The sequence below is a fragment of the Prosopis cineraria genome, unplaced genomic scaffold, assembly GCF_029017545.1.
Source record: "Prosopis cineraria cultivar Desert tree isolate PC_DT_omini unplaced genomic scaffold, ASM2901754v1 PC12, whole genome shotgun sequence".
Lineage (NCBI taxonomy): Eukaryota > Viridiplantae > Streptophyta > Magnoliopsida > Fabales > Fabaceae > Prosopis > Prosopis cineraria.
Genome location: NW_026555343.1, coordinates 13,731,585 through 13,747,633, shown reverse-complemented (window position 1 = coordinate 13,747,633; position 16,049 = coordinate 13,731,585). Strand labels below are relative to the sequence as shown.

The window sequence follows — 16,049 nt, the reverse complement described above, 5'->3', positions numbered from 1 at the left end:
AGTGAGGGGTACTTCTAAAATTTTGCCAACCCAGAGCAAAAATAAAATATCACCTACGGCATTACAAGAGCTCAAAATGTGAACCAAACATCAAGAGAGGTTTCCACAGAGCTACCAACGCGCTCATTAAATTTGTCCGTAAAATGTATACAAATATACTTAAAATTCCTCATCATCAATTAAATTTTCCAAAATTTTTTGGGTTATTACATATTTTATGTTTAGGAACAAATTAATATGAGCAATAAGTGATAATTACAGCAAACCATCTTCTCATTTTATTGGATGATATGGGGTTAAAACGAATAGACAGCTAAGTTTGTCTATGGAACAAAGTTAATTAGAAAATGTTTCTCTTCCTGTGCCCTTCGTATCTTTATAATGACTGCTTTTATTTTTATAATCAGCCCAATCACTTTATTCTTCCTTTTCTTTTGTGAGGCACTTTGCTTTATCTAATCAGATTCATTTCCTTACTTGTTCCTTGATTAATTTCCATTCCTTCCCCCTAAAAGTAAGAGCTAATTAGTTGAAAATTTTACTTCATATTGAGAAAAGGAACAAAGCAAGGAAACAACAAGATATTCAGCCAAAATTCGCTGTTGTTGGCGAAGTGTACTCCTTATGCTATTAAAGGGGAAAAAAAAGGAAACAACAAGCAGAAAATAAGCATTGATTTTTGTTGAGGGGGGAAATTTATTCTAAATTGTATGCATTTTACTTGTAAAAAAATAATCAAGAATTTTTAGCCCTCCTCTTTTATTTTCCAATTTTGGCCCTGTGTATGTGATATTAGATTTGTCCTTGATTAGAATTGGGAAACGGGCAGGTTCGACTCATATGGGCTCGACCCTTATAGTCTTGACCTTTAAGGGCTTGAGTCTTTAAGTTTGATTTTCCTAAAATACCTTATTTTTTAAAGTCATGCTTTTATATAAAAGGCTTAGGGTTAGGCCCGTAAATATATTTTTTAATATTTCATATATTTTTTAAAAAATACAAATTACAATGTTTAAAAATTAAAATAAATAATAGAAATTCTAATTTTAAAATATAAACATATATTTTAAAATTTAAATTCAATTTAAAAATTAAAAATATTTTATTTTTTAAAGGAAAAACAAAGATGGGTCTAAAAGGGCCGCCCGAGCCCAAACCCTTTTTTAGGGCTTATCAAGGCTGGGCTTGAAAGCCTAATTTTCTTAAAAAATGTCATTTTTTCAAGCCCAAACCCTTATAAAAATGGGCTTAAATGGGTAGTCTTTCAAGCCCGGCCTTTATTCCCGACTTTATCCCTAATGAAAACTAAAGAAAACAACCTAGACACAATAGAAACAGATCATTTATTGTTCATATTAATTCACTCTCAAACATAAAATATTTTTTATGAAATCATGCAACTAGTTAATCATACATTTTTTATTGTACGCTTACGCAAATGAATGTTAACTTCAAAAACTTTATAATTATAGATTTGAAAATTTAAATTATTTAGTGATTTCCAAAAAAAAAAATTTATCATGACTGAACAGAAATACTTGCAGTATAAGAAGTTGAAACTTGAATATAACAATAACAAATAATAAAAAAGAAGTAAGTTCTAACTTGTCTTGCTGCATGCAAACAAGCATAAGAATCTCTTCAATCTTCAAGAACAGATAGTAATTTTAGAGCAAAATGTTGTTAAAAGTCTACTATAACTCAAGGAAAAAAACATATGCCAAAAAATTAAGATAAAAAAATCATTTATTCTTGGAAAATAATATCGTTCAAGCATTAGGAATAATATTTAGAATTTTAAAGTTGATAAAAAAATTAAATAGTTAAAATATTTGAATGTGATTCTCCTTCTCACTTTCAAGTTTCAACACACTTTATTTTTATATCCAGTGTCTTCTTCAAGACTCCAACATCAGCATCCTTTATTCTATAACCACTCTCTTTTTTCTTCTGTAAGTTTCTAACTTAGAAATCTGATTGAAACACTTGTTTCGCTTTGTTTCCTGCAGCTAGCTGCTTGATGCAGGCACGAAAAAGGAAAAATAAATTGTAACGCTGTGAGTGTATGGGTTAAAAAAGCAACATAATACAAGGGTATGACAAGGACGTTCACATTATTTAAAAAAAAAAAACCAATCAAAATAATGACCAGGCATTAATAATTCTCATTTTTCATTTAGGTTATGGAAAATAAGTTGGAATTAATTTTGTAAAATACAATTGAATTTAAGAAAATGCATTAAACACTACTACAAAATATGCGATATATGACATTTCTTGTTGGACGATTATAAGCACAACCGTCCAATATACAAAGATGGAATTAAACATTGCATTTTATTATTTTGTTTATTTTAATTCTGATTTTATTTTTTCTGTGATGTTTGTACCCATAAGTATACTTTAAAATCATGATTCCCACAATAATCCAAGCTTCTCCACCTTCTTCACTTCAAAACTCTCCATAGACGTTTAGCAGCTGGTAAATGTCAGACTGGCTCAAAAATTCTCCCCCAAACCCTAAAAACTCTCCGTAGACATTTTGCATAAAATGGCTTGTTGTCATAGCAACTTCCATCTTGCCGAAGGTACATTTTAATGCAAAAATTAGTCTATTTTAATTTTGAGCTTCGAATCTTTTAGCTTTGGGACAACAAATTACACCTCCGTACATGCATAATGTGAGATTTGATAGATATCCATATAGTTACAAAGGATTATGTAATGTTGTTAGGATAGGATATGATTGTGTGAATCCCGCGTGTCTCGCTATCGAGTGTTTCTATTCTCTCTCTCTCTCTCTCTCTCTCATGTACAGATGTATAAATAGACTCACAGTGTAACTATCTTTTTAACCAATGAATTAATTATTTCTGCCATACATAATTAACATGGTATCACAGCATTAGTCTTGATCCAGATTTGCTAATCAACAAAAATGACAGAATCAATTAAGAGCAACGAGGGACCATAGAGCTGCATTGTTGATGCAATGTCTCCGTATTACTTGCATCCGTCAGGTAATCCTGGAAAAATTTAAGTGGGCGAGGTCTTACATGATGGAAACTACGGTGAATGGGTGAGCGACATGAGTAATGCTCTGTTCACTAAAAACAAGTTTGGGTTCATGAACGACTCAATAGAAATACCAAAAGCAAACTCACCTGATCTTGCACAATGGATGCGGTGCAATGCAATGGTAAAAGGTTGGTTGAAAACAGCTATGAGCAAAGATATAAGAAGTAGTGTGAGATATGCAAAGACGGCGCACGAGATATGGAGCGACCTTGAAGAGAGGTTCAAAAAAGGAAGTGCTCTGCGACCATATGAACTTTGACGAGAGATAGCTTTGCTAAGGTAAGAAAACTCTCAGTACCAGCCTTCTATACAAAGCTGAGATTGCTGTGGGATGAAAGAGAAGCAATTTCACCATGGCCAAGGTGCACCTGTGATGGGTGCACATGTAATATTTAGAAAGAACTCTCCTAGAGAAAGGAGAGAGAGCAGCTCTATGATTTTCTTATAGCACTAGATGAGGCTTTTACCACTATTAAAACCCAAATCTTGAGCATGAAGCCACAAGTCAGCTTAGACAATGCGTATCATCTAGTGGCTGAGGATGAAAAGCAGAGACAAATCTCTAATGTGCATAGGGCAGTCCAAGACGTTGTAGCGTTCCAAGTGCAAACATCTATGAGACAGCGAGATGATAGAGCTAGAAGGAGTGGACGAAGGGAGAAACTAAAGTGCAATCATTGCCAAAAGATTGGTCACTCAGAAGATCAGTGTTATGAACTGATCGACTACCCGCCAGATTGGAAGAAAGGACGAGAGAAGAAGGAGAGGCAAAGCTCATGGGGTGGCAAGAGAGGAGGACCAAAAGCAACAATGATAGACACTAATGAAAGTTTGGTACCAAGACTATTAATGAACCAGTACAAAAAGCTTCTACAATGCTTGGGATGTGATTGTGACATAACAAGAAACGTGCAAGCAACCCAGCTAACTACAAACATGGCAAGTAGATCATTTTCTAACAAAATTTGGGTGATCGATTCAGGTGCAACTGATCACATAATTTGTGAAGAAGGGAAGCTAGAAGAAGTAGATCGATGTATTCCTCAAAGACCAGTGAACACACCCGATAGGGGCATTACACTTGTGACGGGTGTTGGTATAACTAGTATGCCAAATGGGCTAAAAATTAGAAAAGTGCTAGAAGTTCCTAATTTTAGCTACAACTTGTTTTCAGTTCCTAGAATAACAGATGAATAAGACTGTGCGGTAACATTTATTAAGAACTTTTGTGTGATACATGACTTACGTACGAGGAACTTGATTGGAGTAGGGAAGCGTTGTGATGGGCTATATTTGTTTGAAGACATGCCAACTGAAAGACACACTATGGCTGTAAGAAGGACAAACAAATTGTAATAACCCCAACAAAATTTAAACTAAATAAATAAATAAATATATATATATATATAGGGTAACTTACTTAAAGTGTATTTATATTAGTTTTTTGGGATAAATATAGCAAGTTAGAGACTTGGTCTAGTGGCAGCTGAGGAAGATTTCATATATCAGGTCCTTAGTTTTAAATTCGGAAGAGTACAAGAGAAGAGTTGAATTTTTTTTATTTTTCTGATCATGCGAAATTACCAAATTGCCATTGGTTTCATCAGATTTTTTTAAACTCTTTTCTTTCTTCTTTCTCGATGGATCTAGACGAGAGAAAGAGCTTTGAGAGCACCAACGTTTGCTCTGCCTCTCAACTGAAGCTACCTTCTTCCTCCTCCATCGAAGCCAGCAACGTCATTCGTGTAGCCGCCGTCGAAGCTCTGCTTATCCATTCACCTCAGCTGTGATTTTTTCCAAGTTCCTGCTGTTTGTCCGCCTCTGCTGCTGATTCAAGAATAAAAAGTTTTTCTTTCTCTTAGCTTCTGGTTCGCGTGGGTATAAAAGATTTGGGTGAGCAAAGATCTCTTCCTTTTGGGTTCATTTTCTGTTTATTGTTGAGCTTATTCTTCTTCATTCATGGCAGCAGTTTTCTTCACTGTTCATCATTGTCCTCCTTCCTCTGTCTGTGCCTGTTGATTCATTGGAGGTTAGAAGCTTCAATCTCTTCCTTTTTCCTCATAAATATGGGCGTGTGAGTAGCTGGGGGGTATTACAGAAACTAGGAATCTGTGTGTGCTCTATATTGCTGCCATGACCGAAGAAGAAGAAAAAAAAATCTGGACTGAAATCGAAAGAGACAAGCTTGGATATATTGTTGGTACTTATGAGATGTCATTGAAGGGCTTGTATGAGGAAATAAAAATTTGACTTCTAATTATTGATGGGAATTATTGGTTTAGGAATTCTCTTGTAGCTTTGTAAAGGAATTTAATTATGGGCTTGCACACAATTATGTGTATATTTAGAGTTTGTTTGATTTTTGTGAATGGTTAAAGGCTTAAAATTGAAGAGGTAGAAGTAATGCACCTAAGGTAAATGATGCAAAGATTGAGAGAAAACTCCTATTCCAAGGAAATAGTATGGCATGGTTAAAGTTTTATGAAGAAAATAAGAGAAATGAATGATAATACTTGAATTAACTTTAAATCATAAATTTGGGTTTTGAGATTTTAATGGTGGTTAGTGAAGGTTGTGTTATAAATTAAAAAGTTATTAAATTTGTATATATTTATATTTTATAGGGTGTGTGGAAGAACAAGACCCTGAAAAAACTTAAAAGAAGAATACTTTCGGGACTCTAGAATTTCAACAGGTAAGTGAATAGCATTCCTTATGAGCATTCATTGAAAATCTTTTGTTAAAATATTTCATTTTTATGAATTATGTTAGTTTTAGAAATTTTAAAATAATGATAAAGAATAGTCGTATTATGATTTGTGTTCTTTCTCAAGAAATATATTTTTAATATTGATAAAGGCACCCTGGCCTATTGAATTTTAAAAATCTCTTGATTACATGATTAGCGCAAGTTGTACATTTGTTATGGTGTGTTGATTTGACAAGTTTCATATATTTAAAATAATTCATGTGAGTTTGATCTTGAGAATGAAAATTTGACTTTACAAATAATTATTTCTCTCGCATGTTTGAAATGGGATTTCTAAGAGAACTCTATACAGAACACTGCTACTAACGGCAGTTCCGTTAGTCCGTAGCGCACTGTGGTTAAACACTAGCTAGTTTGTTTCGTGAGTTTTATTCTCACGTTTGGTATTCGTGGGCTTCGTACCCGCGTTTGATTTTGTGGCCTGAGCCTCATTTGGTTATTTACCCTTGTGGGCTGTTGTGTCCACGTTTGTTTCGTAGCTTCAGCTGTGTTTGGTTACTTATCCTCGTAGACTGATGTGTCCACGTTTATTTTCGTGGCATAAGCCGCGTTTGGTTATTTACCCTCGTGAACTGTGTGTTCATGTTTCTAACTTGTTCTGTTGAGTTCTCAAAAATTTGAATGTTAATTAATATGTGTTTTCAAAATTTACCTAATTTTAAAGAGTAATTGGTATTGTTTTGAATTATATGAGAGCAGATTGACTTCTTTTAGCACGATAACATAAATTGTTTTCAATTCATTCTTATTTTACAAATATGATTATGACTTATATGCTTATAAATTTTGATGGAATTACTTTCAATTTCTTGACACCATTATTAGAGATTGTCAATTTAAATTTTAAAGTTTTTATCATGGGAATGCTATTCATTGGAAAAGAATTATTTGGCCTCAATTTGGTTAGCTGACGCCGATTCCACCAACGACCTCAAAAAGAGCAACTAGCTACAGTGGGTGGATCTATTTTGATTAGTATTGCCACTTTAATGTAAATATATAATTTGTATGTCTTTTTAAATTGAAAGAAAGAGTAGATGCTCCACATAGGTTGTTGATGAATCTTATTTTTGTTTATATATTGGTTGCTGGCTAGAAGGAGCTATGCTCCTGACTTATACTGTTAGTTGTAAAAATTTTTATTGTAGAATTTTCAGGAGATCTTAGTTACAGGGGAGGTTCTGCCGAAATTTCTACAAATACATCGACACTTTCTTATGATAATGAATTTAAAAAAAAGTTGTTTTAATTCCCATATTATTTGATTGAATTTATTCTTTTCTTAAAAAAATGAAATAAATTTTCATTTGGAGGCTTACAGGAATGTGAGAATGGTTCACGCCCGTGCCAGTCACCCTCTATTTTGGGGCGTGACACAAATCCAACCTATGGCATGGTTAGGACATGCTTCAGACTTGAAAATTGAGAAATTAGAATTATTTTCTGTAGAAAAAATAAAGTTGTTGAGTCTTGTGATTCTTGTATGAAGGCTAAACAAACTAGATTGCTATTTGATGATATTTGGGGTAGTTATAAAATTGCTTCATTAACTAGTGCTTATTATTTTTTGACAATTGTTGATGATTATTGTAATGATCCTAAATTTTAAATTAGTTTTGTAGCAAGTGGAGAGTGGTTAATTATTGGAACTCTTGCTAGTAATATTTTTTTGAAGGTCCAGAATTTGAATTCTACTAAGCAAAGTTCAATTTTGTTTTGTTTTAAATAAAAAAGAATTTGTGCCATTTCTTGTAATTTTCATTATGTCATTTCTTGTCATTTTCCTTGTACTTTTTATTGTAATTTTTACAATTCTCCTTGATCAGCTTTTTATTCCCATTCCCATTTCACTTTCGTGAAACACTAGATGCGAGAAAGAAAGAGAGAAATCTAAAAAAAATAGAGAGAGAGATCACCGCCTCTGCTCTTCTGCAATCCTAGCTAGTCACCAGCGTTCTCCATTCTTCCTCCTCCGCCGGTCAACTCACCATCGATAGGTGCATGAGTTCTGTTCGTGTTGCTGTGTGTGGGTGCTTCAAGATCTTCTTTCTATTTCATTCTTTGCTCTGCCTCCTCTACTGTTGATGGTGCACTTCTGGTAGGTGCGTGAGTAGCTTGATCCGCCAAAGTTGGAGGATTGTCCTATAAGTTCTTCTTCTTCCCTCTTTGGTGCAGTCCACTTCATCTTCCTCAATTTTTGAGTGGCCAAAATTTTTTCCCCTATTCAGCCATATGATCTGTCTTCTTCTTCCTTACTTATGTTTCATTGGCTACTTGAGGTGAGGAGCTTCAATCTTTATTCTCTTTGCTACGTGCGTGTGATTTTGGGTTGAGGTCATGAAATATTATGAATTGTCCTTCTTCCTGTGCTACACATGTTTGTGGAAAAAGGGGTTGTGGAACTAAGATGAATTTTAGTCCAATGAAGGTGATTTAGTGTGGACTTGAGCGATGTCAAAATTTATATTGATTTTGTTAAAGGAATAGAACTTGGGAAGTTGATGTATTTATATATTTATGTTGGAGAATTTTTGAGAAGTAGAACCGTGTAGGAAGAAGCTTGGTAATGATTTGAAGTTTAATGGCCACAAGGTATTTGACAAGATGACCAAGAGGATTTTTTGTTATATAATGGCATGATATATATATATATGATGAGGATATTGTTGATTAAATAAACTATCATTAAAAGATAATTATTCTCTTTAATGTGTGTTGGGAGGATAATAGATTAATTATAGATATAAGGAAAACCTTTGGAAAGGAAGTTAATGAGAAAAAGAACTTGATTGAGCATTGAGAGGAAGATTTTGAGATAAAGTGGCAAATATATATGACAAATATGCCATCATTGATTAAACAATCATGTTAAGCACTTGTTCTTTGCTATGAAAGTTAAAGAAGAAATTAGAAGTTGTTGGGAGAGATTTTTGAGTTTGCAATTTAAGAAGCTAATTTGATATTCATTTTTGGGATACATTGGAATATTTGATGCAATGTTGAAAAAAATAAAAGTAAAAGTTTTCTTTCTTTTATTTCTCTAAATTGTTTTGGATTTAAATATTTTGGGTAGTAAAGCATGATTGGGAAAGTAACATTGATACTATTTGAATATTAGGAATTTTATGACAAAGCATTGACCTTTAATACTAGTTTGGAAGTAAGTTATACACTTGGAAACTTTACAAGTAAGTAAATAATGTCCCAACTAAATTTTTCTTGCTGAAATTTTCTATTTTTATATAGATTATTTTAATAATAAGTATGTTGATTAGTAGATATTTTGTTATTTAAACTTCTTCACTTTTAAGTTATAAGACAGTGGTGAAGAATATTTACATATGGCACATGAATGTTTTACCCCTTAATACTTTCAAGATTGATAAAAATCATTTCACTAGCATGAGCAATTTTTGATTATTCAAGAAATGCAAACATGAATATTGGATATGAAATTTTATTTCGCAAGTTTTGATGCTTGAAAACTATTCATGCGAGTTTAATTTCAAGAATAAAAATTATATTTTAATAGTGGTGATTTTCTCGCATGTTTTGAAATGAATTTGAAGGAGATTTTATATAGAACACTGATCGCTGACGGTAATTCCGTTAACTCTTAGCGTATCATGATACACTTAGCTAGCAAGGTGTTTATAGGAGGTGCTAGCCCCGTGCGATGGCCAACGCACGTCGAATGGAGGGATGATTATTCATGACCATCATACTCACGTTTGTTTCATGGCTTCGGCTGCATTTGATTACTTACCCTCGTGAATTGTGTGTCCATGTTTGTTTCGTGGCTTCGGTTGTGTTTGGTTACTTGTCCTCGTGGACTGTCTGTTCACGTTTATCTTCATGGCATAAGCCGTGTTTGGATATTACCCTCGTGGACTATATGTCCATGTTTGTGAATTGTTCTGATAAATCCCCAAAAATATGAATTTTCAATTAATTGGTGATTTTATAATCAATGGTTTTCAATTGGTAAATATTATTGTTCTTATTCATTTATTTCATCGTTTTCACTTGTCAAGATCCAATGTTAAGGTTGCTTTGTCATTATAAATTTAAAGTTTATTGATGTTGAAGTTATATAGAATTTTTATTCCAAGTTTACAAAATTGCTTACATTGAATTGTCTTTCTTTAATTTATATAAATATTGTAGCTATTAATTTTGATTTTGAAAAATGTTATGATTGGGACGTTATTCACTGGAAAGTTATTTTTAGTCTCAGATAGCGTAGCTAAGGTTGTACATCCTGCTGACCACTGAAGGACTTCTTTTGCTGAATTATGTGTAGATTTGTTTTGTAAATATCTTCTATTGATGCAAATATGAAATTTATGTATCATATTATGAAAAATACAATTAGGTGCTTCACATAGACTATAGTTAGGATCCTTATTTTGTTATATACTTTATTTATTGGCTAGAAGGAGCAAAGCTCCTGGTTATTGTGATTTTTTGATTGAACGTTTTGTTGTAAAATTTTCGAGATGGTCCTATTTATAAGGAAAGTTATGCTGAAATTTCTACAAGAATAGGGAAGCTTCTATGAAAATGATCACGCATGTTAAATTTAATATAAACATAATTATGTTTTAGTAATAAGAAGAATTCTTTTTAGGGCTTAAGGGATGTGTGTGGTTCACATTTTGTGCCGATCACTCTCATTTTTTGAGACGTGACAATTATAGTTGATCAATATAGGTATATCTAATAAAGTGTAAGTCAGAAGTTAATAAATATTTGCCAATGTTTTTAACAATGGTGGAAACACAATTTGAAACTAAAGTGAAGTGCGTGCGTGCGTGCGTGCTGGCAATGGACATGAGTTTAAATCTTATTATATGAGAAAAAATTTATGATGACAAAGGAATTACATTGCAAACCAATTGTGTCCACACACCTTAACAAAACAGGGTCGTAGAGTGTAAACACAGATATATATTAGAAGTGGCACCAGCCTTGAGATTTCATGCAAGCTTGCCAATTGAATTTTGGGGAGAATGTGTTTTAATAGCAGTAAATATTATTAATAGATTAGCAAGTAATGTCATAGGACATAAGACACCGTATGAGGTAATGTTTAAAAGGAGGGCAAATTATAATCATATGAGAACATTTGGGTGTCTTGTTTCTGCTAAGGATGTGATGAACAAAGACAAGTTTGGAGTAAAGGGGAGAGCAGGAGCATTTTTGGTATACTCAAATGAACAAAAAGGTTATCGAGTGTATGATCTAGAGAAGCAGAAGGTAGTGGTGTCACAAGATGTCGTTTTCTTTGAAGAAGAATTTCCTTTTAAGAAATGAATGTTTGATGAAGAATGGATCATGAAGCCACATGGTAGGATCCAGATAGAGGACGAAGAAATTGCACCATCTAAACCTCATGATGTGCCTCGAAGTAGTGAGGATGTAGACCAAAGAGAGACACTTGAGTCCAATCACAACAATGTTTGTGTCAGAAAATATTGAAGAAGGTCGAGAAGTGTAATGACTTAGAATATAATTAAAATTAAAAATTAATGATAAAATATTTTAAGGATATTTATATATATATATATATTTATTTGCACATTGGTATAGATTTATCAAGGAGAAGAAAATTTTATTTTTACTAATGAGTGGGCTAAATTATCATTTTTTTTCCTTTGGTCAAAAATAAAATAAAATAAAATAAATTAATCATAAAATACTAAAAATAAATAATGCAATAGATGAGATCAGATACGCACGCGGGGGGGGCCTTTGCTTTTCTTTTTTTGTCTTTTTGTCATAGGCTTCGAAAGTTCCAGATCAAGGAGGTCGGTGAGAGCTTTGAACCATACTCGTGTCTTCTCTAGTCTGTCTCCCCTGCCGTCCTTTTCATCTGTCACCGGTGACCTTGAGCGTGCTGCAGCCTTCCTTTTCCTCTTCCTCTGTTTTGAGTCGCTGATCGTGCAACAGTGAGTTGTTGTCCCATTCGTCTGTACGATGTTCATTTGCGCCGCCTGCCGTTCTTCTTCCTCTGTTAATATTGTGCTATGGGTTTTTAAATTTCGGACTATGGAAGTGGTTCGTTCCTGCAAGAGACTGATTTCTGGTCTTCTCTTTCCCCTGTTCAGCAGCAAACTCCTCCTCTCCCTTCATCGTTGTTGTTGCCGTGGCTGGTATGAGAGTGCTCATCTTCCCTTCTCCATCTTTAATGATCTTATGTGGTGTATAAAGATATATATATATGTGTATGTGTGTATATACATACATACATACATACATATATATATATATATATATATATTGGCTTTCCTTGCTTGCTTGTTCGACTGTAAATGTTTTGAATTTTTCTTGAGCTTAAATTGATTTTTGTTGAGGAATTGGATTGGAAAAGCATAATGAATTTAATAATGGATGAATGGAAATTGTTGGGTAATCAGAGATTGTAGCTGAACGAGTTTTACTAAAGCGTTTAGAAGTTCTGCACACAAGGAATTTGATATAAGGTTTGAGAGATAATTATGTCTCAATGGAATAATTAACTATGGCTAAAGTATTGTGAAGAAATTTTGAGATAAATAATGATGTTTGGGGTAACTTTGAATCATTTAGATGGATTATGGCTGGAAATTTATAAATTTTGGTACCTGTGTATGATTTAATTTTTGAGTGCACATAAGATGTTTGATGGAGTGTGGGAAGAGAAATTGTTTTGGTTTAAATAAATAACTAAGTATGGGTAATGAACTATTGACTAAATCTTTGTAAAAAAATTGTGATAGGGTTGTCTTCCACCTTAACCTTCAATGACGAAGTTTTTTATAAATCACTTGGTCATAGCTTCATAGAGATTCTTAAGCTGTGTACAGTTAGTGTCTGCGCATGTGTGTGTCTAAATGTATATATTCATGATTATGAATGTGTTGATTGACTTTCGGTGCAAATGCGAGAGCTGCCCAGTGGTCTTGCTGTTGTAAAGTAAGCCATAGAATCTCAGCTATGGTATTTGGAATAATCCATGCAATAACTAGATCTTTATATAGAAGTTATTACATTCTTATATAGGAATTTGAGATTAAGGACTTTGCTTACATATAAGTGTTTAAAACAAAATGATGGTAGGGGGTCGATGAATGTTGTTTTATTTAATTATTTATTTTGGATTTATAGCTGATTGTATTTAAACCTCCAAATATGTAAAATAAAATGCTATGGTTTCAAGTCACAATGTTGTGGGAAGAGTGCAAGTGTAAACGATGGTATTATTAGTTAAAATGTGTTAGTAGATTACTATGATTTGTGCACTGGAAAGGAATGCGGATGATATGAATTTCTTTGGAATGAAAATTAAAAGATTGGGGACCAAGAACAATGTGAGAATATACTATGATAATTGAGTGAGTGAACAATTATGAGTTTTATAAAATTTTAGAGATTCAATTATTATTATTATATTGGATATTTTAGGAATAAACCTTGTGGGGAATGCTAAATGGGTAAATTTCAATGGTTGGATTGCCTCAGGTAAGTGAATAGCGTCCCAACTGATATTTCATTAAAATCTCCTTTATTCAAATATTAAATTTTTATGCAATTTTTTTTTACGACAATAATGTGATTATGAGATATTTTGTTGATTAAATTACTTTATTTCGTGAAATTATTTTACCAGAATTGATCATTTTAGTTAATCAGTAAATACAAGTTTGAATTCTAATTGTGGGATTTCAATTTGGAAATTATTGAATTGTTACGGAGAAATGATTCATGCGAGTTCGACATTGAAAAGGGAAATTTGATTGAATAGTGATCAATTTCTCGCATGTTTGAAAATGGTTTTAAAAAGGGACTTTATATAGAACACTGGTTACTAACGGCAGTTCCGTTAGCCCTTGGCACGCCATGGTACACCTAGCTAGCAGGGTGTTTATAGTAGATGCTAGCCCCGTGCGATGGCCAACGCACGTGGAACGGAGGGATGGTTATTCGTGAGCATCGCACTCACGTTTGTTTCGTGGCTTCAGCCGCGTTTGGTTATATACCCTCGTGGACTGTGTGTCCACATTTGTTTCGTAGCTTTGGCTGCGTTTGGTTACTTACCCTCGTTGATTGTGTATCCACGTTTGTTTTCGTGGCACAAGCCGCGTTTGGTTATTTACTTTCGTGGACTGTGTGTCCATGTTTGTTAATTGTTCTGATAAGTCCCTATAATTATGAAACCAATCATTTGATGATTTCATATTTCATTGGTTTTTATTTAGTGATTTGTTTATAAATATTTTATTTCATTTATGTGCTTTCTTGAAATCAATTGATATTATCATTTGCTATGATAGTTCAATGATTTGAGATTTTATTTGAAATTTATAGAGCCATATTATTATGAAGTTCATTAAATTTTTATAAAAATTTTGTCTATTTAACCTACATAACTATTTCAAACTTTTCATTTTATTTATATTCTATTGTTTATTGTTGGGACGTTATTCACTGGAAAATATCTTTGGTCTCAGATACCTTAGCTGACGTTGATCTTCCTGCCGATCCTTGAGCACTTATAGACAGGTGGAGGGTTGATTGAAATTTTTCTTTTGATGTAATTATAAATGTTTATATATCTTATTTTTATTTTATTTTTGAAAAGTACGATTAGGTGCTCCACATAAGCTATAACTAGGACTTTTATTTTATACATACTGTCTGTCGGCTAGAAGGAGCTAAGCTCTTGATTTAATTGATATTTTGACTGTATCAATATATTGTAGAAATTTTGAGAAATTCTATTTACAGGAGGGGTTTTGTCAAAATTTTTATGAATATGTTGAAACTTTGTTATAATTATTATTGTCAAAAGTATTATAATTTCAATATAAATCTGATTTAATTTTAGAAATAGAGTGAATTTACAATTTAAGGCTTACAGGATGTGTGAAATGGTTCACATCCTGTGCCGGTCGCTCTCCAAATTTTGGGGTGTGACAAGAAGACAAGGAGAATTTGGACCACGAAGAAGTGACTCAAGTTGAAGTTCACAAAAGCATGCGGGACCGAAAAGTCCTGAAATGACTCAAGGAGTATGATGTCGATTTAACAAATCTATAGCCCAGCCACAGCGTGGACCCATCCTAGGTCACTCATAGGTATATCCTTTGTCACATTTTGTTTCTTATGATGGTTTCTCTGACTCCCATCAAGCCTTTTTGACGGCCATCTCTAAAAATGATAAGCCCAAAAATTTTACAGAAGCATCTAAACATAAGTGCTGGCTTGAGGCGATGAAGCAAGAGATATAAGCTCTAGAGAGAAATGGAACTTGGACTCTTGAACCATTGCCACCTGGGAAACGACTTATAGACTCAAAATGGGTTTACAAGAAGTTTAAACCAGATGGGACATTACACAAGTATAGAGCTTGTTTAGTTGCTAGAGGCTTCACACAAGAGGAAGGAGTCGATTATCATGAGACGTTTGCACACGTTGCGAAGCTTGTCACAGTCAGAACATTATTGGCAGTAGCAGCCAAAAGAGAACGGCAGATTCATCAACTTGATGTGAACAACGCGTTTCTTGACGGTGAGTTGGATGAGGAAGTTTACATGAGAATACCAAATGCGTCTAGAAAGCCAGGAGACAACAAAGTTTGTAGGCTAAAGAAGTCATCGTACGGTTTGAAGCAAGCTTGTGGAAACTGGAATCTAAAGTTTACTAGTGCACTAAAGAACAGTGGGTTCAGGTAGTCAAGGGCTGATTACTCTCTATTTATGTACACATGTGGGAGAATATTTATTACTGCACTTATATATGTGGATGATGTTATCGTGGCTGGAAACGATGAACGAACAATACCATGAGTCAAGGATCACTTGCATAAAGACTTCAGCATCAAGGATTTTGGGAAACTAAAGTATTTCCTTGGTATTGAAGTGGCAAAGGTGCGTGAAGTGTATTTGCTCAGTCAAAGGAAGTATACACTTGATATACTTAAGGATGCAAGAATGGAGGGATACAGACCAAGTGAGTTTCCAATAGAGTAGAATTGCAAGTTAACTATTTCAAATGATGATCCAGCTGCTGATGCTTCTAGATTCAGAAGATTAGTGGGGCAATTAACGTACTTGACAATCACACGACTGGATATAGCTTATGCCGTTAATGTTCTAAGCCAGTTCAGTCTAGACGATATCATATGGACGCAGTTGAGCGAGTATTGAGATATTTAAAG

At 33.6% G+C, this 16,049-nt stretch overlaps 1 long non-coding RNA gene across 1 annotated transcript; it reads left to right on the top strand.

Annotated features, from left to right (window-relative positions):
- Nucleotides 1-11,525: 11,525 nt before the first annotated feature.
- On the top strand, nucleotides 11,526-14,610 carry LOC129289611 (uncharacterized). The gene is made up of 3 exons (XR_008588177.1): nucleotides 11,526-12,003; nucleotides 13,295-13,351; nucleotides 14,341-14,610. It is a non-coding gene; the product is annotated as an uncharacterized LOC129289611 (long non-coding RNA).
- Nucleotides 14,611-16,049: the final 1,439 nt, after the last annotated feature.